The sequence below is a fragment of the Lissotriton helveticus genome, chromosome 5_1 (genome assembly GCF_964261635.1).
Source record: "Lissotriton helveticus chromosome 5_1, aLisHel1.1, whole genome shotgun sequence".
In the NCBI taxonomy this organism is placed as follows: Eukaryota; Metazoa; Chordata; class Amphibia; order Caudata; family Salamandridae; genus Lissotriton; species Lissotriton helveticus.
Window position 1 is genome coordinate 1,687,375,929 of NC_136065.1, and position 21,283 is coordinate 1,687,397,211.

General features: G+C 47.2%; 1 protein-coding gene across 2 annotated transcripts in view; it reads right to left on the minus strand.

The window, feature by feature from the left end:
• The window catches only part of IPO4 (importin 4), a 2,629,293-nt gene that overhangs the window by 2,046,161 nt on the left and 561,849 nt on the right, over positions 1-21,283 (minus strand). The window lies entirely within an intron of this gene.

The following is a 21,283-nucleotide window of genomic DNA, read 5'->3' on the forward strand; positions in this document are numbered from 1 at the left end:
GTTTACTGCAGACATCGTTTGTAAACTGTAGATCACACTTTCGAAAGTGGAGGAAGATGAGTGAGGACAAAAATGCAAACCAGAAATTCTTGCACTCCTTCAGGGGAATCTTCAATGAAACCATAAGCACTGAATTATCCCACTCATGCACAGAATCGCAGAGCACTTTTCAGAAGAAAGATATATACTTTTCTTCAGAAATAACATTTTTGCTCTTAAGAATATAACCAATTCAACAGATATTTGAAGGCTGCATTAGCTAATGTTTGTTAGCCACTTGCAATTTAGAAGAATCACCAAAGAAAAGACAGTGGTAAGAAAAACATTCACAAATGTTTTTGCAAAATAAAACTGGGAGAAAAGGAGTAAAATATAGCTAGATGTGCTATAGTCTAAAGAGCCTTTAAAACTGATACTTCTCCTTTAGCAGCGGATACTACACCAGTGTCACTCATGTCCTGTCGGTGATTGTTGCTACAGTTTTTTATAAGACACTTTGTATTTTATTCTTTATGCAAGCACTTTCTATTCTTCTACTGGTGACGATAGATAGTTACTCATGCTTAGCGTTTGGTTCAGGTAAAACTAATTTGAACTGCTAAAAACCTCACCAAACAAAATACTTACTTTTCAGTGGAAACCAGCAAAATCTGAATTTTGGTGCATGTATACTGTCAAAGCAATATGAATTCAGCCCCTATCTCTAGCACTGTTCAATGATGGATGCTGCAGCTATCTTCCACTTGTATGCTCATGATAAGTTACACAAAGTGTCCTAATGTCTTTCTCGAAGGTCCCTGGGTCACCAGGGCCACTTTCAAACTTTCCGGTATGTGATTTTGCGACGATGTTTTGACTCATCTGGCTTCAGTTCATTGTTCCAATATGCTAATGTTGTGTATTTAATGACACCATTAAGAAGATGTGATTGTTCTTTCAGAATAGGACAGGCAACGCACTTTCACAGTGCACAATTGACACCTGCACATAGCTTGTGTCCGTCTAGCTCACCCACCAGTAAATCAGTCCATTGCTGCTTTCCCTGAAACCATAAGACCTATCACTACGTTACTAAGTGCGGGAGCAGTTTTCGTGTAATCTAATGAAGCTAATCAGGCTTTTTATTTCTTAACAGAATGTCTTCCTAGTGCTCTTGATATGCAACAGCCTTTATCTGTTGAAACAGAAGCTTCCTACCATGCTATACAAGGTATTTCAGACCTCAGAAATCCCCAAAACAGGAAGAGTAATCGGTTAGCTTATTTTTCCAAAAAGTTGTCAGCAGAATGAAAATAAGGTACTTACCTGTAAACTGTGGTTCTCCAGCATTGGTATCTTTCATAGATTCACATGCTTGAATCATTCCCATTCATCGAAGTGGGAGTCCCACGGTACATAAAAAGCAATAAGTCATTACTTTCACATTAATGTTAATAGAGAGAAAATATTCACTTTAATATCTCGTACTTAGATATGGTCCAAACTCCATCCAATCAGGCGACCACACCCTCTACAACACTCTCCACAGAGGCTCTCGGATTTTCGAGCACAAGTGTAGTATAAACATACAATATGAAAATGGGAAGCCTCTATGGGGAGGTGGGTGGGTCGCATGTGAACCAATGAAAGATACCAATACTGGAGAACTACAGTTTACAGATAAGTATTGCATTTTCCTCTTCAGTATTGGGGTACCTTTCATAGATTCACATAGGTATGAATTTTTCATACAGAAAAAATTATCATAAACAGTGTACGAAAGAACACTATGTTACCCAAAGTAAATCATACATATATATATATACATATAGTTCCACATTGCTCCAATCTTTAGGATGCACTCCCCATCTGCAAACCTCCGTTATAATAGGCTGCAACAAAGACCATCATTGCATGAGTTCAAATAGTATGCCTTACGCGTTTCAGACATTCATTCTGTCCTTGGTCACAGGCTGAGTGACAGCAAATAAATGGCAGAGACTAAGCATCACATCACCAGTTTCTTTTATTGCCCACAGCTGGGGGCTCACATGATCAAAAATTGCCTTCTGGTATACGTAGTCTCAATAGCACCAGAGTTCGTAATAAGGACTCACGCTGTCATCTCAAAATTACTAAAAACAATATAGCCATTAGTGGGTTCCTCATGTATTGAAGCCTCCGTTGCACAACAGTAAACGCCCAGCAGAAAGGCCGATATCAAGGCTCCTCATATAGGGCCCGCCGGGCCGCTGTAACTCCATGCGGTGCTATTCAGACTACATATCCCAGAAGGCAATTTTTGATCATGTGAGCCCCCCATCTGTGGGCAATAAAAGAAACTGGTGATGTGATGCTTAGTCTCTGCCATTTATTTGCTGCCACTCAGCCTGTGACCAAGGACAGAATGAATGTCTGAAACGCGTAAGGCATAATATTTGAACTCATGCAATGATGGTCTTTGTTGCAGCCTATTATAACGGTCGTTTGCAGATGGGGAGTGCATCCTAAAGCTTGGAGCAATGTGGAAGGATTAGTTACTTACCTGTAATCCTAGTTCTCTTCCAGGGGTATCCTCATCAAAGTCATAAGCATTAGAATATTCCCAGCCATGTGCGGGACCCCGGAAACACTATATTATATGTGCCCCACATATATATATATATATATATATATACACATATATATATATATATATATATATATATACATATATATATATAAAAACATGCAATAGCAGCCAAAATAAAAACAGAGCTGAAATATGCTGTAAAGAATTTCCACCATACATGAGTAATAAGCATTAGAAACAGGAGAAACAACACAAAGTTTGTTTTAGAAACTGTTTTAATGCTCAGAAAGCAGTAGAAATTCTCATAACTCACTGGAAGCATAGAAAGCTCCCAGGCTGCATTGCAAACACACAGTCTAAAAAGACTGAAAAGCTAACCTGTAGCGGCATAGCAATAAACTGACACCGTGCCTTTAAGGCACCCATGACCCCCAGTATCCCATCATGCCTCAGGGGTGACAGTTAGGTCAGTTGTTCTTTTCGGAGACTGAAAATAAACCCAGTAACAGATAGGTTAACAATATCTCCTTATTAAAGAATTTCCTTTGCCCGGGGAGGCGGGAGGGTTGCTTATGACTTTGATGAGGATACCCCTGGAAGAGAACTAGGATTACAGGTAAGTAACTAATCCTTCTCTTCCAGGGGATCCTCATCAATAGTCATAAGCATTAGAATAGAATAAGCGAGCCTCACCTCATCTCCCTGCGGGCAAAGGAGTAACAATACAGTAATAACCATATTAAGCCTAGTAACCACTAAGCTCGTACAGGCCGTAGGTTACCCAAATAGATTCCTCAAAGAGGCTTGTCCTACTTGAGTATCGGCCCTGGAATCAGATTCTAGGCAGTAATGCCTTGTAAAGGTATGAACTGATTTCCATGTCGCAGCCTTGCATATCTCTGACATTGGCATGTCGTGCAAGAAAGCTACTGTAGCGGCCTTCCCTCTAGTGGAATGCGCTTTGGGTGACCCCAACAAAGGCTTGCCTGCAAGCTGATAGGCCAATTTAATGCACAAGACAATCCATCTCGCGATGGACCTCTTGGCCGCTGGAAAACCTGTTCGCATTGAACCATAGTTCACGAACAGTTGATCCGTTTTCCTAATCCCTTTGGTCATTTCCAAATAGAACTTTAGCACTCTCTTAAGATCTAAGGAGTGAAGCGACCGCTCGGCTGGGGTCGTAGGATTTGGAAAAAACGAAGGGAGGGAAATGGACTGATTTATATGAAAATCAGAAATTACTTTAGGCAAGAAAGATGGATGAGCCCTTAGGACTACTCTATTGTGATGAAAAACAGTATATGGTTCTTTCGCACAGAGCGCTTGAATCTCGCTTACTCTGCGCGCAGAGGTAATCGCCACCAAAAAGGCCGCCTTCCAAGAGAGAGGTGGCTAAGAGGCCTTGTGGATGGGCTCGAAAGGAGGTGACATTAACCTGGATAGAATCAGGTTCAATTCCCATGGAGGAGAAGGATTTCGCACAGGGGGATACACTTTCTTCAACCCCTGGAGGAAGTCCTTAACCACTGGAACTTGAAAGAAAGAAATCTGATCAGGTGATTTTCTGTATGCTACTATGGCTGACAAATGCACTCTAATGGAAGCGTACTTTAAACCAGCAGTTGCCAGGGAAAGGAGGTAGGCAAGATGACGTCCTCCTGCCCTTTAGTCGGATCTAGGTGATGATACCCACACCATAAGTAAAACCTTTTCCACTTGAACGCATAGGAAGCTCTCGTGGAAGGCCTCTTAGCCTCTTTTAAAATGTTCATGCATTCAGGAGGCAAGTTCAAATGTCCATATTGCAGGACCTCAGGAGCCATGCTGTTAGGTTCAGTGATGGGAGGTTGGGATGCATTATCCTCCCGTTCATCTTGCTCAACAGGTCCGGCCTGCAAGGGAGTCGTCTGTGTGGACACACAGATAGATGTAGAAGGTCCGGGTACCACCACTGCCGCGGCCAATCCGGAGCTATCAGGATCATTTCCATGTTCGACCTGCGGAGCTTGGAAACTACTCTCGGAATCAGAGCCAGTGGAGGAAACGCGTAAGCGAATGTCCCTGACCAATCCATCAGTAGAGCATTGCCCTGCGTCCCTGGCCGGTGGAACCTGGACGCGAAGGCGTGGCATTTGGCGTTTTCGACGTCTGCAAACAAGTCTATGGTTGGACGACCCCAGCAACGAAAAAGCTCTTCTACTACTTCGTCTTTTAGCACCCAGTCTGGCTGATCTTCGAAGTGCCTGCTGAGTGCATCTGCTTTTACGTTCAACTCGCCTGGAAGGTGCACTGCCACTACCGTGAGGCCTCGAGAGAGGAGCCAATGCCAGATTGCCTGAGCCTCTCGAGAAAGTGGGCGAGACCTTGTGCCTCCTTGTTTGTTCAGATAGAACATGGTGGTCGTATTGTCCGTCTGAACTAGGACTGAGTTGGACTCTATCGCTGGAAAGAAAGCTTTGAGAGCCAGGTATACCGCTCTGAGCTCCAGCATATTGATGTGGTATGTCTGCTCCTGCGCAGACCACTGGCCTTTAATTTGAAGCGGACCCATGTGCGTTCCCCAGCCTTGCAGAGAGGCATCCGTCACTATCGACTGGGATGGAAGAGGTTGGTGAAACAGTCCCCCACCAGTAAATTCTTTCTCCGAGTCCATTTGATGGCATCTTTCGTCGCTTGGGAAAGCGTGATACGATCTTCCCAACGTCCTGTCGCTTGGTCCCACTGATCCTCCAGAGCCTGCTGTAGAGGACGCATTCTCAGCCTGGCGTTAGGGATGAGAAAAATGCAGGACGCCATGGAACCCAGCAGGTATGCTACTTGTCGGACTGTTGGAAGCCGAGACTCTAGCAGGAGTCCACATTTTTGACTCATGGAAAAAAGTCTCTCCTCCGAAGGAAACGCTTTTCCCACTTTTGTGTCCAGAACGGAGCCTAGGTAGTGGATGGACTGTGTAGGCCGCTGGACTGACTTCTCCAGGTTCACATTGAGGCCGAGCCTGCGCAACTGGTGCAGACACAGATGTAGATCGTGCTTTACCTGTACCGGAGAAGGACCTTTTAGGAGCCAGTCATCCAGGTATGGGTAGATGAAGAGCCCCTTCTTGTGAAGAAAAGCCGCCACCACTGCCATGCATTTGGTGAAGACTCTTGGTGCGGACTTGAGACCGAAGGGTAGCACTTTGTACTGGTAGTGTTTGTTCCCTACGACAAACCTCAAGTACTTGCGATGTTGTTGAGCAATTGGGATGTGAAAGTACACATCTTGCAGGTCCACCGAACACATCCAATCTCTGACTCACTTGCCCTTGTCATTTTCGGAAGGAGGATTTCCGTTGCACACGGAGGGTGCACTATTCCAGTTAAGGTCCGTCTGGGAGGTAGCGCCGCTGGTGGGAGCTGTACCGCATTCGGCGGTCTGCCTGCACGCTCCCAGCGTGCGCCTGATCTTTAAACTACCAGCTGCCTTCACCGGGGGACTGCGAGGACCAGCAGCCTTTACACCTATCAGCTGGTGCCTCTTCCCCCGGCGGCCGCGCCCCCTACTACTTGCTATTTACTGTTCGCGACACCCGCTCCGCGGGTGCCGCTCACTTGCCCTTGTCATTTTCGGAAGGAGGATTTCCGTTGCACACGGAGGGTGCACTAATCCAGTTAAGGTCCGTCTGGGAGGAAGCGCCGCTGGTGGGAGCTGTACCGCATTCGGCGGTCTGCCTGCACGCTCCCAGCGTGCGCCTCATCTTTAAACTACCAGCTGCCTTCACCGGGGGACTGCGAGGACCAGCAGCCTTTACACCTATCAGCTGGTGCCTCTTCCCCCGGCGGCTACGCCCCCCTGCAGGTTCCCTATAAAGTCTATAGGCCAACCCGCAACGCGGGACGCGCGCGGGTCGAAGCGCGGGGCGAAGCCCGGGCCAAGGGCGGGCCCGTTCAAGACTGGGCAGGACTGGACTGGCCCACCCTATTAACGTTTGTTTCTTCCCTTTATTCATACTGATACTGCATGCATTGTTAAATAACCTATACTTAGTTCGCAACTAGTTTTTATAGTTCTTTTACCTCATAACATATTACCGTATACCATGTCTCCTAGAACTACTAGAAATACTGTGAAAAAACAGGCCCAGTCAGCTGCTGAGGTTATTGGTCCGATAGATCAATTTATAACCAAAGCCAATGAGGCTATTGAACAGGGTATCACTCTATTGGAACGGAGAGTCTCACAGGACCTGTATATTGCCAGACGCTCCTCCTTGGGCCTACTGGCTATTGCCAAAACACCCCAGCGTCCAGTAGAGCTCCCCCAGCCATTGTTAGTGCACGCAGATTTGCATACAGTCCCCCGTACTGTGGATCTGTCTGCAACTTTAGATCTTTCCGATTCACACCAGTCACTAGAAAAAACTCCTGATATTTTTGGTAGCCAATCCGCTGTTGCCCCTTCCCCAACTTTTGATAGGGGCATACGCGAGGGTGCAATCCCCCAAAAAAAGAAGAGGAACATTAGCAAGCCTCACCATATTACTAATCCCCTCCCTATATCTAATTTCACAACCCCGTCTACTTCTCATCCCCCTTCTCAAATTATAAATCTTGTTCCGACTCCCCACCAATCACCCCCTCCTCCACCAGCAACCGTAATAAATCCTACCGCAGACAATCTAAATATTAGCTCCCCTTGCCCACGTAGCTGTGACGACGAGAGATGTATGACCGAGAACGACATTTTAATCTCTAACATCCGTAGCAATGACAACCTACTGCTTAGTAAAATTGGAGACCTAATTAAATCCTATTTAAAACCTATAGAAAAGACATTGTACCAGGTCCAATCCCAACTAATCCAATTGTCCTTAGCTCTGAACCCAAGCAAGGGCACTAATAAAGACCCTAAGCCAGCTCTTGAGAGACCCCCCTATCGACACCACGAAAAAACCCAATCCCTGTCCGACTGCTTATAATTCCTCTACCATCACTCAAAAGGCTCCACAGATACTTATACGGAAACAGCCACCTACAATTACCACCAAGTCACAAGTACCATCCAATCCACCTAACCCTTCAGTGTCCCAACCGTTAATTACCTCCAAGCCCCAGTTGTCTACCCAATCAAAACCTCCATCTCTCCCCCAGTTCCCGGCCCCTACCCTTCCTAAAAGCTCTGATGGATTTAACAACTTCCCGAGCAACCGAAAGAGGAGGGGCCATCCTATACATCTCCCGCCTGAGGCATCCCCCTTCGTGGTTATCATGACAGGTGTTCCGGAACTCCCCCCTAACCAGAACGAATCGGTCTGGTCTTTAAAAAACAAAGTTATATATTGGTTGTCCAATAATAGACCTCTACCTAACTTTATGGACAACAGAGTCACTACAGTGCGCAGAGTGCCCTGGCTGGGTACTGTACCTAAAACTGTTCAGGGCGACTGCGTCATAGTGAACTTTGCTGACCCAAATACAGTTGAGCATATTTGCTCCTGGAGCGATCACACTTCCACAGAAGGGATAGCTACCCATAACCTGTCATATTTCTATCCCCCGGTGTTACGACATAATCCTGGCCCGCCTTGGAGCTGGTCAAGAGTGGGGAACTGGGATAGGAATAGAGACCGTGGTCATTGGCCAGGCTATGGATTCAGCAACCCAGCGCCTGGGAATTTTTCCAATTTTTCCAACTGGCGTGGTCCATTGTTATCCAACAGATACGATTGTTTAGATATGGTCGACTGACCATCAGTCCCCCCCAAAATCACTAAAGTTACTACTAACACCCAGAGACATTCTAAACTTATAACCGGAAAAACTCCGTCGTCAGGATTTACTCCGATATCTTCGCCTGGCTCTCATATTAAGCCTTGTACCCCCCTGTTAAATTTATTTTCTCAACCAACAACCCCTCGGGCTCAATATCTCTGCCATGCTCATTCAACCCGTTCTGAGGAGACAGATATAAGGCACCAACATACCACTCCTATCTCTTCTGATACCAATCCCATTTCCTTTACTTCTCTTCCAACTACTCAGTCTGGCGGCTTACCACCCGTTGTTCACTCACAAGGCGCAAATCCTACCTTACCAACAACCTGGGATTTTCCAGTAATCTACTGGAACGTCGCGGGGCTTAGATCTAAGATACTTCTTCAGTCCTGGATAGACGCGATTAATAGGCATAAACTAGTCTGCCTTCAGGAAACCTGGGCTATTGACCCAATCCTCATCCTGGGCTATAAAACTTTACATACTGCTGCCAGTCCGTCTACACATGGAAGATCTAAGGGAGGCTTAGCTATCTATATTTCCAACCAAGTTTCATTTACGATTAATGAAGTACCATCGGTGTCCCCAACTTACCAAATCCTTAAGCTCGCCCCAGACAAAATCTCCAATTATTATTTTGTTAATATGTATAACTCCTCACCCACTGACTGTGTAAAGTCTCTGATAGAAATCTCCTCATACTTGCAAGATCAGAAGGCTAAGAACTCACATATGCAATGTTATGTTGTGTGGGGTGGGGATTTCAATGTTTATTTATGCAGTGACTATAAAAAAGGTATTTGCGGGCTCCAAGACGAGCATGATTTTCCCATCACTCACTTTTCTCACTCTAGTATTGGGATTGGTTTTAACAATTGTCTTTTTTCACTAGCCCTCGAATTTGCGAATGAACTAGTGTGTCCTGCCGTTGAGTTTAAGCCGACCTTTCACGGCAGAGGTCTCACTACCACTATTGATTATATTCTTTTTTCGCAAACTTTCAACACCCGTTTAAAATTTTTTTACAATCGGTACTGATCCTTCTAGTGATCATTACTCTAACAGCATCACTATTATATTTAACTCAGCTCCCTCTATCCACCCCAAGGACAGTCTTTTAACACAGCACTCTCTGGAGATGAGTAGAACTAATGGTTTTACAGTAAAATGGTCAAAAATTAACCCTACCGAGGTTACTAGTAGCATTATCCAAAAAACCCTTCCTTCAATATCAAACTGCCTGGAAGTGTCCTCTTCTCCTCAGCTGATCCTTTCCAGCTTTGCTAACATCCTAGAAGCTATTCGGCTGGAGCTGACTCGCCAACACAAGACAAATGATAAGGATTCCCGGGGGTGGTTTGACTCCCATTGCCGCAAGGCCCTTAGTGCACTTAAACGAGCATTACATAGCCAAGATAGAGACCTGGCCTTAATAGCATCATTAAGAAAGAATTACAAGCTGGCCCAAAAAACTCGTAAACAGGAACTAAAAAACAACCTTTGGGCTCAATTGCATGAGAGTGCAAGGAACAAGGATCCTACGTCGTTTTGGCGAATAGTTAAGTCCCCCTTCTTAGCGAACGATACAGCTGTCCGCCACCTAGACGTGGCTATTCCCGCTGAAAAATGGGTAACACATTATTCAGAGATCTTTGGGGACTCCCCTTCAACACTTGACTCCACCAGTTCCGAGGAGGCAGTCATCTCTAAGGATAATATTCATCCTATTGACCTCCACTTCGACCTTGTGGAGGTGACCGCTGCACTGACTTCCTCAAAGACCGGGAAAGCTCCAGGCCCGGACGGAGTCCCTCTTGATATCTTTGTGAGCAATCTAGACTTATGGGCTCCAATTGTCATGCAAGTTATGTCTGCAGCTTCACAAATCGGTCTTATTGATTCATGGTCTTCTTCTGTGCTCCTACCCATTTTTAAAAAGGGAGAACGTGACAACCCGGCTTGTTACAGACCCATCTCCCTCTTGGACTCGCTGGGTAAGGTCGCTGGGAGACTAATCTTGGAACGTCTCCAGGATTGGGCTATAGAGAAGAAGATCTTAACAGACCTACAGTTCGGGTTCCAAGAGGGATTGGGTACTGTTGAGCAGGCCCTTAACTTGACACTACTCATGGGCAAATATGCTTGGGCTAAAGGCGGCAAGCTTTACCTGGTCTATGTGGACTTAAGCTCCGCCTTTGACTGCGTAATTCACACTAAATTATGGGAGATTCTGAAAAATTTGGGCATCGATCCTCCACTTCTGAAATTCCTTCGTGAGCTCTATTCGGATGCCAAAGCATGTGTGAGGTACGGCATAAAAGGTGAGCTATCGGATTCTTTCAACATCACAAAAGGCGTTAGGCAGGGGTGTGTCCTTGCTCCATTTCTATTTAATATTTATACAAATGGATTGGAGCAAGCGATGCTGGCAGACAATAAGGATCTTCCCTGCATAAACACTCGGCCAATTCCCGCATTACTGTATGCCGACGATTCAGTCATTCTAGCGAGAACACCAATTCAACTCCAGCTCCAACTGGATAAGTATTGTCAATATATGCTTTCTCTTGGTTTAAAAGTTAATAAATCCAAGACCTTTGCTATGCAAATCGGTAAGAAAGCTCAAAAATGCAAACCTCTCTACATTGACAATACTAGGCTAGAAAATGCTAGAAAATATCCATACCTAGGTATCCTTATCGACGACCGTATGTCCTGGAAACCTGCCACCTCCAGTAAGACACTGTAGTTTCAGCGCACTACAACGGCGCTGACCTCTTTTTCACGGAAATTGGGCAAACCCGCTCCTGCTGTATTAATGAAAATATATCAAGCTAAATGCCTGAGTGTGGCCACCTATGGAGCGGGCGTGTGGGGCTATGCTCCTGTTACTGAACTCCAAGTAATAGAAAATGATTTTCTGAAATATGTATTAGCTCTTCCTCGCAGTGCCCCTAACTACGGTAGCCATGTTGAGCTTGGTTGGGATTATCTTTCTGACACCATTAGATACCAACCGATCCTCCTCTGGCATCGTATTTGGACTAAGGAGCAATGCCTCCTTACTCGGCTGTTAATCACCGATTGCCTGACATTGGCTCACTGGAAAAGGATTCCCTGGCTTTTGTATGTTTTTAACTTTTTGAATGATTTGAATTGCCCAGCGTTTTTCACTAATCCTGTCTCACTAACGGCCATACCAAGAAAGACTCTGAAGAACCTATGTGCCACCCATTTAAGAGAACTACGCTTGTGTTCTGAAACCGGCAAACAAACAAATATCCATTTAATGATGGCACAATCCTCCTATGGTATTCAACCATATCTGTCTTTTTATTTATCAAACTATGACAGATATGTTCTAACCAGATTTCGGTTCGACTGTTTTTATCGTCTTGTCACGTTCCCTGAGCCCTTAGATTGGTCCCGCGAATTAAGCAGATGTCCCTGTGACGATTGTTCCATTCAGTCTACTTTGCACGTAACATTCTGTAGCCTGTATGAGACCCCGCGTAAACGCTGGTTGGTCCCACTACTTCGACAATTCGGGCTGAGAAGATGCAGACCTGCTCTTTTGGCATTACAGTTTTTAGATACCCCATATGTTGCCAAATCTATAGCATGTTTTTTAAAGGCTTGCCTGAAAATTCGCTCTCAATTTACTGTTTCTGCATCTTACATTTTCTGTTTATTGTGTGTATAACTCGTACTCTTTCGCCACACAGGATATCATTGTACAGATGACTCTTAGAATGATTCAATTTATGTTTCTGTATATACCAGTCAACATTGTCTTTTTAACTGTTGCACATTTTTATAATGAACTTTTATGATTGTAAATTCAATCGAAATAAAGTTTGATTTGATTTGATTTGATTTGACTTGAAGATGTGGGCATATTTGGTGAAGCGCTAACATGAGGAACTTTTCTCTGACGATGACTTTGTTTAAAAGTCGAAGATCGAGTATTGGTCTGAACTTGTCCTCCTGATCTTTTTTGGGAACAAGAAAATATCTGGAGTAAACTCCCTTTCCTCTTTGAGCGAGAGGAACCTTCTCGATCGCTCTTTTTTGCAGTAGGACTTTTACCTCTCTTCGGAGCAAGCTTAGCTGGTGAGGGCAAGAGCTCTTTGGAGGAATGCTCTTCGGAGGCGCATGGAAACGTAGCCTGTATCCATTGCGCAGTATATTCAGCACCCACTGATCCTTTGTGATGCTGACCCACTCTGCCAGTTGTTGTGAAGCACTTCCTCCCACTGGAGTGGGGAACGGCGCTAGAGGAAGCCACTGCTCAGGCCTTTCCTCCTCTTGTGGTGTTAGAGGATTGCTGCTGACCTCCTCTACCTCTGCCGGGTTTGCCTCGAAACTGGGATTTCCCCTGGTTCTTATTTTGGGACCACTGAGGGGTTTGAACCCTCTGTTGAGCCCCTCTCCCCCTGTTGGTCTTGAAGCGGCGTTTGAATTCTTTTTTCTTCTCAAAACCCACCGCTTTCACTGTGTCCAGTTCCGTCTTCATTCGGGTCATTTCTTCGTCCGCATGTTCCCCGAAGAGAGCGGAACCCGAAAAGGGGAGATTAAGGATGCGATGCTGAGCATCCGGCTTCAGACCTGTAAGGCGCAACCAGGCCGACCTCCAGGCACAAACCCCATGTGTAGGAGAGTAGGGTCTGCAATCCTATGATCACCCAGATTTTTTGCTTTTTGCTGCACTGGTTTACGACTTTCCCTGGCTGTGGGCCTGCTAATCAGACCCACAGCCTAGCTGTTCTCTCTATCCAAATTGTACTCAGGTACTGAATTGGCACTGGGCCCTCTCCAAGTCCCTGTACCCAGGGCTGAGGTGTACCCAGAAGTCTCCCAGGGGCTGAAGCATGTATTATGCCACCCCTGGGCTGACTAACTAAACTGACACAACTGGCTGCACGACAGCTGGGGCAAGGTGGTGTACTCACCCTTTGCTTTAGATATAGTATACCTATATCTAACCCTAAAAATGGACACACAGATCTCCTATCAGTCACTCCTATGGCAGGCCTTAACAATCCTGAAGGCAGAGTGCTTGAAATCGTGTGAGATGGTGCTCTGGCATGAGCTGAGCCTGTCTGCGGCTTTCGGGATCCATCCCTTAGCCGTTTCCATGATATCGCATACCATATACTCTTAAGTGCATTATAATCCTCGCGGTTATATGCCAACTCTGGTATCGCTTTATCAAAACATGTCGAGTAAGGTGTCATACGAATTGGAATACTAACCCCTCGCCAATTCTGGCGACGGGGTTAGCATTCCACCCTTCTAGAGGGACACGACATGTATGTAACCCCTAACCCCGGTTAAAGTCAAACAGAGCCTCAGCTCCACAAAATGGATGCTGCCACCGAGACACAAGTCTGCCCTCCTGCTGCTGGGAGTCCTCCCAGAGCAGGAGATAAGGACAAAGGGTTTCCTGCCAGGGGCGGTGCCAGCACCGTCCCAGACAGGGTTTTGTGTATTGTAGGTAGGCAGGGCTTTAGAGGAAGGTGACTTCACGTGGCACCCCGGTGCTCACTGTGCATAGGCTGGCTGGAACCAGTTCCAGGGTCACTCCAGACCCTGTGCTGGGGAAAAGCCCGCCAAGGAAGTGGGTGTAACCACCCCCCTCCTAGTCCCACCCCTAGGGCAGGACTTAGTCGCGTGCCAGCCCCTTTTTACAGGATAAAGGTAGGAACTGGCCCCCTTCCAAATCAGATCATCTTTGAATCCTGAAACTACTTTCCACGAAAGGAACTCAAGACTTCTTCCTAAGATTTCTCCCTTGTGACTAAGGAGTAGTCACCCTGCATCCGCAGGCACCATCTTAAGAACACTGCGGTCTGCTGCAAGTCTCTCCTCCGGATCAAGACTGCCCAGCTCGACGAGAACCGGCTTCCCTGGCACCTCTGACCTCTACCTGCATCATCAGTCACGCTGAGATTCGTGGGTGTGACGAGACCTCGAGGGACCGGCCATCTTCAAGACTGCACGACTTCTTTCCAGCAAGCCCGCCGAGTAATTTCCTGGTGAGTGCTTTGGGGTCCGAGAAGCCCCGACCCTGAGCAGCTCCAGCACCGAAGTGCAGCCTCCCAGCATCTCCACGATCTGCGTGGGGCCCTTCTGCTTTTTGCTGCTCACCGCGTTGTTTGGCTACTAGCCCGCTGGCTTGTGGCCTTCTGAACGACGCCCGACGACATTTCTGCTGCTGGTCTGGTTGCTCCAGGCTGGCCCTTGCTCCCTTCCAAAAGAGGAGCACCCCGGACCCTCCTGGTCCACTCAAGACGCCATTTTGAGTCCACCGCGTGGGCTTGAATTAGCCAAGGCTTGTTGCCCAATCCTGGGTAACTTCGACGCCGACAGCTTCATCCATCGTGGGACAGCTGGTCGCCGACAACGCCTCCTGGTCCGTGAGATCTGCAGAGCCAGCGTCGCCCACTCACCTGACTGCGGTGACTTCGCCCGGTGCCATCCTGGTGCCCACTTAATCACTGGCTAGTGATTCAAGAACTTGGTCCCCTCTGCTTTCAGGTTTCTTCTTCCTTGATCCAGGCTTGGATCCAACGAACTTTCCTTCACTGGTCGCCTGCCAGCAACTTCCCTCTTCCAGGCTCCTGGTCCGGCAACGAGATCCCCGACGTCTTTTCAGACCTATGCAGCTGCAGCCCCTGGGCTAGGTAACTTCGGCACTTCGGTGTCCCAGCATAGCCTCACTATCCTAGGGTCAGGATCCACTGTCGTTTTCTTCCCACCAGGTCGGGTTCGCCCGTGAACACTAACTTTGCCTTTACGCAGCTGCAGCCCCTGGGCTAGGTAACTTCGGCACTTCGGTGTCCCAGCATAGCCTCACTATCCTAGGGTCAGGATCCACTGTCGTTTTCTTCCCACCAGGTCGGGTTCGCCCGTGAACACTAACTTTGCCTTTACTAGCTCCCATAGACTTTGTCCCGCATCCCGCGTGAGAGTGCACACTCTGCACCCGAGTCCCCTAGGTCTCCTAGAAGTAATCTAACGATCCTATAGTCAAGTCCTAGCGATTCCAAAGCCTATTAGTACTGTACTTACCTGCTAGTAATTTCGCATTCCACTTTTTAAGTATATGGTTTTTCGTGCCCCTCGGGCATTTGTGTATAACGTGCTAACTTAAGTATTTTCGTAAGAGTTTTGTTGTGTGCCAAGCACCCTGTCCTCATAAAGAGTACAGGGTTGTTGTGATTCTAATAAATACACTGTTTATTTTCATAACACTTGTGTGGTGTCCTTTCACTGGGTGTTCAAGGGGTAATGTGATGGTAAAACAGCTGGCTTAACACGCCCTCTAGAGTCTTAGCCTTAGACTGCTCGTATCCATGCTACTAGGATAGCTGGTCTATAAGGTTGACTTACAACCAATCATCAATAAGGGTTGTTTGGACTGATATATAGTGATCACTAGAATAGTGAACACTGCACATCAGGCCAACTTCTCACATTGGTGAGCAGCGGTTGGGATTTGAGCTTGCTGTTGTTTTACCACACATGCCCTAAGAATATCTTGTGAAAGATCACATAAGTACTAAAGGTACATATAACTTAGCTTAGAATACTCTGAGTTCTACTGAACCAGCTGTTGTAGCTCCTAGGGCCTAGCACACCCTAAGCTACAACTCTAGCAAGGGATCAGTAGGCAAACATATAGTGTAGGTAAGTGCACCACTTACACCTCACTAGAAAAGCATGTCTACCCAGGGAGATTCTACTGAGACTCCCCTGGTCAGTGTTGACCCTCCACAGGTCACTTCAAGATATGCAGCTCTCAGTTTCCAGGAGATGAGACAGATCTGTGTCTCCAGAAAACTGAAGCAGGGGTCTAACCCCACCATTCCCTTTCTGATAGGTCTCTTAGAGACATATGATGCCAGAAAGCTTTCTCAGTTACATGAGAACATGCCAGCCTTAGAGGGAACCTCTGGGGATCCAGATCTCCCCAACATTGCTACTGCAGTTGAGGAGGAGGATCAAGAGGAACTCTCTGGGGATGAGGTAGACAAAGGTCTTGAGGTAGTCAGAAGGCTAACCAGGGCCAACTTAGACTTACTTGGGCTAGGATCTGGGGGACCCCCAGTACTGACCCGAAGTGGGCCTAACCTTGGAGTTAGGAGAGATAGATCTCTTTCTAGGGACTCCAATAGATCTCTGCACTCTAATGCCTCTTCTCAGGGGAGAAGGAATCCTCCACAGAGGAGATTTACTTCCCCTCAGAGAAGAGAGCATGAAGCTAGGATGAGACAAGCTGAACTGAGGATTGAAAGGGAAGAAATTGCCCTGGCCAAAGAGAAGCTTGCCCTGGCAAGAGAGCAGCAGATGAGTGGGCTAGCTCCCACTGGTGGCAGCAATCTCCCAAGAGATAGAGAGAAGGGTTTAGATACTAAACACCTGACTAAAATAGTGCCCCCCTTTAAGCAAGGGGATGACATCCAGAAATGGATGGCTGCTCTGGAGAGGGCCTGCACTGTGCAGGGCATTCCCCAGAGTCAGTGGGCAGCTATACTGTGGCTCTCCTTTGATGGTAAAGGTAGAGATAAGCTCCTCACTACAAGAGTGGAGGATGCTAACAATTACCAGGTCCTGAAGAATACACTGGTTGATGGGTTTGGTTTAACCACTGAGCAGTACAGGTTGCTGTTCAGAGACACCCAGAAAACTCAGTCTCAGGACTGGTCTGATTTTGTGGATTGTGCCACTAAGGCTTTGGAGGGCTGGTTGCTGGGTAGCAAGGTTACAGATTACACAGGATTGTATAATCTAATGATGAGAGAACAAATTTTAAACAATTGTCAGAACCAGTTGCTGCACCAGCACCTTGTTGATTCAGATCTGACCTCTCCCCAAGAATTGGGAAAGAAGGCAGACAAATGGGTCAGGACAAGGATCAAGCAGAACCAGAACCAGAACCAGGGTGGTCAGAAGAAAGCAGACCAGAAGGGTAATGTTAAGAATGAGCAAAATGACCAGAAGTCTTCACCAGGTCCCCAACAAACCAAAGAGGGTGGGGGTCAGGCTTCCCAGAAGAAGAAGACTCAAGAAGGCCAGTCAAAAAGGTGGTGCCAGTACTGTACAAGTAAATCTCACTGGTTTAGTGAGTGCACCAAAAGAGGAGGACAAACTCCTGCCACTACAGCCCCTAAGGCAACTGCACCCCCTAGTACAGTCAGTAGTGGTAGTGTACCTCCCAAGGCATTAGTTGGGTTAACCTTGGGTACTGAGGGGTCTGACAACTTAGTTGGCACACTCACTCAGGCTGTCCTTGTCTGTACAGGGGATATGGAGATGTCCCCTGAGATAAGTCCCAATACTTTGGGCAAATACAGGCAGACACCTTTGATAAATGGCAAAATGGCTCAGGCCTGTAGGGACACTTGTGCCAGTGTCACCATGGTGACACCTAACTTTGTGGACCCTGGACAGATCATGCCAGGTACTGATTTCCTGGTGACCAATGCCAGCAATGTCACTACTAGTCATAGTGTGGCAATTGTGGCTTTCTCCTGGGGTGGAGTGAAGGGACAAAAGAAAGTTGTAGTCAGTTCAGACCTCCCAGTTGATTGTTTGTTGGGCAATGATTTGGAGTCATCACAATGGTCAGAAGTGGAGCAGAGGACTCACATGGAAATGTTAGGCTTGCCAGCACATGTGCTTGCTGTGACTAGGTCACAGGCCAGAAAATGCCCCACTGAACAGGTGCTGGATCCTGAAATGATGGACCAGACACCTTCCAAGAAGAAGAGCAGTAAGGGTAAGGCTTTGCCTTCCCCCTTACCCCAGGTTGAGGATCAAGTCTCTGAGGAGGCTGATCTGGAAGAGCTGAGGGAAACTGAGCCTAAAGAGCTTGAACTTGATCAAGTTGAGTTTCTGGGCTCAGGGGGACCCTCCAGAGCAGACCTGGGGAAGGAACAGTTGAGCTGCCCTTCCCTTGAACCCCTCAGACAGCAGGCTGCTGCTGAGGCTGCAGGGAATGCCACAGGTGCCCACAGGGTATACTGGGAAGATGGACTCCTGTACTCTGAGTCAAGAGACCGCAAGCCTGGTGCAACCAGGAGGCTGGTCATCCCCTTGTCTCTGAGAGGTTTCCTTCTCACCTTGGCCCATGAGATTCCCCTTGCAGGTCACTTAGGTCAGACAAAGACTTGGGACAGGCTTGTCTCACACTTTCACTGGCCCCATATGAATGAGAATACCAAGGAGTTTTGTCGCTCCTGTGTCACTTGCCAAGCCAGTGGTAAGTCAGGTGGCACAACAAAGGCCCCCCTCATACCACTACCTGTGGTGGGGGTTCCCTTTGAAAGAGTGGGGATTGACATTGTTGGTCCAATGGAACCCCAGACAGCATCAGGGCACAAGTTTATACTGGTGGTAGTGGATCATGCCACCAGGTATCCTGAAGCTATTCCCCTTAGGACCACTACAGCCCCTGTAGTGGCAAGAGCCCTAGTTGGAGTGTTCTCCAGAGTGGGTTTCCCTAAGGAGGTCGTTTCTGACAGAGGTACAAACTTCATGTCAGGATATCTGACTGCCATGTGGAAAGAGTGTGGTGTGAACTACAAGTTCACCACACCCTATCATCCACAATGCAATGGGCTTGTTGAGAGATTCAACAGGACCCTCAAAGGGATGATTCATGGACTACCTGAAACTCTTAGGAGAAGATGGGATGTCCTTATCCGCTGCCTCTTGTTTGCTTACAGAGAGGTCCCACAGAAGGGGGTTGGCTACAGCCCTTTTGAGCTTCTGTATGGGCATCCTGTAAGAGGACCCCTGTGTTTGGTGAAGGAAGGATGGGAGAGACCTCTCAAAAAGCCTGCAACCAACATAGTGGACTATGTACTTGGTCTCCGCTCCAGGATGGCTGAGTATATGGAAAAGGCATCTAAAAACCTTGAGGCCAGCCAAGAACTTCAAAAAGCTTGGCATGACCAAAAGGCTGTTCTGACTGTGTACCAGCCAGGACAGAAGGTGTGGGTGCTGGAGCCAGTGGCCCCAGCAGCTCTGAAAGACAAATGGTCTGGGCCCCACACCATCATTGAGCAAAAGGGAGAGGTTACCTACTTGGTGGACCTTGGAACTCCCAGGAGCCCTCTCAGAGTGCTCCATGTTAACAGGCTCAAGGCATATGTTGACAGGAAGGACATGAGCTTGCTCATGGCCACAGATGAGGGACAGGAGGAAGAGAGTGACCCTCTCCCAGACCTGCTCACTCAGAATCCTGATGATGGATCAGTTGATGGTGTTGTCTTTTGTGGCAGCCTCACTGAACATCAGCAACAGGATTGCAGGCAAGTCTTGCAATCCTTCAGACATATGTTCTCTCTGACACCCAGCCAAACTGATTGGTGTACCCATGATGTTGACACTGGAGACAGTCTGCCTGTCAAGAGTAAAATCTACAGACAGCCTGATCATGTTAGAGACTGCATCAAAACTGAAGTGCAGAAAATGTTGGAGCTGGGAGTCATTGAGCCCTCAGATAGCCCTTGGGCTAGCCCAGTAGTTCTAGTGCCAAAGCCTCCCACCCAGGGTGGTAAGAGAGAGATGAGGTTTTGCGTAGACTACAGAGGCCTCAATGCAGTCACTAAGACTGATGCCCACCCAATACCAAGAGCAGATGAGCTTATAGATAGATTGGCTTCTGCCAACTTCTTAAGCACATTTGATTTGACAGCTGGGTATTGGCAAATCAGGTTAGCTGAGGAAGCCAAACCTAAAACAGCATTTTCTACCCCTGGAGGGCATTATCAATTTGTGGTAATGCCCTTTGGACTGAAAAATGCACCTGCCACTTTCCAAAGGTTGGTGAATCAAGTCCTCACTGGGCTGGATGACTTCTGTGCAGCTTATCTTGACGATATTGCTGTCTTTAGCTCCACCTGGGAGGATCACCTGGTCCACCTGAGGAAAGTGTTAGAGGCCCTGCAAAAGGCAGGCCTCACTATCAAGGCCACAAAGTGCCAGATAGGGCAGACACAGGTTGTATACCTGGGCCACCTTGTAGGTGGAGGCCAGGTTCAGCCACTGGAGAGTAAGATACAGGCCATCAAGGACTGGACTCCTCCAATCACCCAGACTCAGGTTCGAGCTTTCTTGGGCCTGACTGGGTACTATAGGAAGTTTGTCAGAAATTATGGGTCCATAGTGACCCCCCTTAATGACCTGACAAGCAAAAAGATGCCAAAGAAAGTTCAGTGGACAGCAAGCTGTCAGAAAGCATTCAATGACCTAAAACAGGCCATGTGCACAGCACCTATCCTCAAGAGTCCAGATTACTCCAAGCCATTCATTGTCCAAACAGATGCTTCTGAGTTGGGTGTGGGAGCTGTTCTGTCTCAACTGAATTTTGATGGTAATGATCAGCCTATTGCTTTCATTAGTAGGAGGTTGACACCCAGAGAGAAAAATTGGTCAGCTATTGAGAGGGAGGCCTTTGCTGTGGTCTGGGCCCTGAAGAAGCTGAGGGCCTACTTGTTTGGCACTCACTTCACCATTCAGACAGACCATAAGCCCCTCTTGTGGCTAAATCAGATGAAGGGTGAAAACCCCAAACTGCTTAGGTGGTCCATTTCCCTACAGGGGATGGATTTTACAGTGGAGCATGGACCTGGGACTGATCACAGCAATGCTGATGGGCTCTCCAGGTATTTCCACTTAAGACTAGAGCATGCATTTATTCTATATGTAGTGCGTGATGAAGAATATTAAATGACCATTAAATACAGTATTTCTCTTAACATGGAGCCGCATAGGCTAGACAATGACGGAAACTATTGATGCAGTTCAGTAGCTTAGGAATGCAGAGAAGGAGGACTAAACCGATAACTGGAATCATAACATAGTCTTGGCAGACTCAGAGGCAGAGCCAAGCTGCACCGGGCACTGCAAGGCAGGAAGTAAGTGAAGGGTCGAGGATACAGGTGGGGGCTGTATCGCTCCTCAG